Source organism: Telmatherina bonti (assembly GCF_933228915.1).
Source record: "Telmatherina bonti genome assembly, chromosome: 1".
In the NCBI taxonomy this organism is placed as follows: domain Eukaryota; kingdom Metazoa; phylum Chordata; class Actinopteri; order Atheriniformes; family Telmatherinidae; genus Telmatherina; species Telmatherina bonti.
In genome coordinates this window covers 591,212-593,454 of record NC_136619.1, presented here as the reverse complement: position 1 = coordinate 593,454, position 2,243 = coordinate 591,212, and positions in this window count along the sequence as shown.

Here is a 2,243-nt window from a genome sequence, read left to right as displayed (position 1 = left end):
ACCCTCCAGGCTGGATTACTGTAACGCCCTCCAAGTTGGATTACTGTAATGCCCTCTAGTCTGGATTACTGTAATGCCCTCCAGGCTGGATTACTGTAATGCCCTCCAGGCTGGATTACTGTAACGCCCTCCAAGTTGGATTACTGTAATGCCCTCCAAGTTGGATTACTGTAATGCCCTCTAGTCTGGATTACTGTAATGCCCCACAGGCTGGATTACTGTAATGCCCTCTAGTCTGGATTACTGTAACGACCTCCAAGTTGGATTACTGTAACGCCCTCCAGGCTGGATTACTGTAACGCTCTCCAGACTGGATGACTGTAACGCCCTCCAAGTTGGATTACTGTAACGCCCTCCAGGCTGGATTACTGTAACGCTCTCCAGACTGGATGACTGTAACGCCCTCCAAGTTGGATTACTGTAACGCCCTCCAGGCTGGATTACTGTAACACTCTCCAGACTGATGACTGTAACGCCCTCCAGGCTGGATTACTGTAACGTCCTGTAGGCTGGAGTACTGTAACGCCCTCCAGAATGGATTACTGTAACACCCTCCAGGCTGGATTACTGTAACGCCCTCCAAGTTGGATTACTGTAATGCCCTCCAAGTTGGATTACTGTAATGCCCTCTAGTCTGGATTACTGTAATGCCCTCCAGGCTGGATTACTGTAATGCCCTCCAGGCTGGATTACTGTAACGCCCTCCAAGTTGGATTACTGTAATGCCCTCTAGTCTGGATTACTGTAATGCCCCCCAGGCTGGATTACTGTAATGCCCTCTAGTCTGGATTACTGTAACGCCCTCCAAGTTGGATTACTGTAACGCCCTCCAGGCTGGATTACTGTAACGCTCTCCAGACTGGATGACTGTAACGCCCTCCAAGTTGGATTACTGTAACGCCCTCCAGGCTGGATTACTGTAACGCTCTCCAGACTGGATGACTGTAACGCCCTCCAAGTTGGATTACTGTAACGCCCTCCAGGCTGGGTTACTGTAACCCCCTCCAGACTGGATTACTGTAACGCCCTGTAGGCTGGATTACTGTAACGCCCTCCAGAATGGATTACTGTAATGCCCTCCAAGTTGGATTACCATAACGCCCTCCAGGCTGGATTACTGTAACGCCCTCCAGGCTGGATTACTGTAACGCCCTCCATACTGGATTACTGTAACGCCCTGTAGGCTGGATTACTGTAACGCCCTCTAGGCTGGATTACTGTAATGCTCTCCAAATTGGATTACTGTAACGCCCTCCAGAATGGATTACTGTAATGCCCTCCAGGCTGGATTACTGTAACGCCCTCCAGACTGGATTACTGTAATGCCCTCCAAGTTGGATTACTGTAACGCCCTCCAGGCTGGATTACTGTAACGCCCTCCATACTGGATTACTGTAACGCCCTGTAGGCTGGATTACTGTAACGCCCTCCAGGCTGGGTTACTGTAACCCCCTCCATACTGGATTACTGTAACGTCCTGTAGGCTGGATTACTGTAACGCCCTCTAGGCTGGATTACTGTAATGCTCTCCAAATTGGATTACTGTAACGCCCTCCAGGCTGGATTACTGTAATGCCCTCCAAGTTGGATTACTGTAACGCCCTCCAGGCTGGATTACTGTAACACCCTCCAAATTGGATTACCGTAACACCCTACAGACTGGATTACTGTAACGCCCTGTAGGCTGGATTACTGTAACGCCCTCCAGGCTGGATTACTGTAATGCTCTCCAAGTTGGATTACTGTAACGCCCTCCAGGCTGGATTACTGTAATGCTCTCCAAGTTGGATTACTGTAACGCCCTGCAGGCTGGATTACTGTAACGCCCTCCAATTGAATTACTGTAACGCCCTCCAGGCTGCATTACTGTAACACCCTCCAGGCTGGATTACTGTAACGCCCTGCAGGCTGGATTACTGTAACGCCCTGCAGGCTGGATTACTGTAACGCCCTCCAAATTGAATTACTGTAATGCACTCCAGGCTGGATTACTGTAATGCCCTTCAGAATGGATTACTGTAACGCTCGTCAGAATGGATTACTGTAACCCCTCCAGGCTGGATTACTGTAATGCCCTTCAGAATGGATTACTGTAACGCTCGTCAGAATGGATTACTGTAACCCCTCCAGGCTGGATTACTGTAACGCCCTCCAAATTGGATTCCTGTAACGCCCTCCATACTGGATTACTGTAACGCCCTGTAGGCTGGATTACTGTAACGCCCTCTAGGCTGGATTACTGT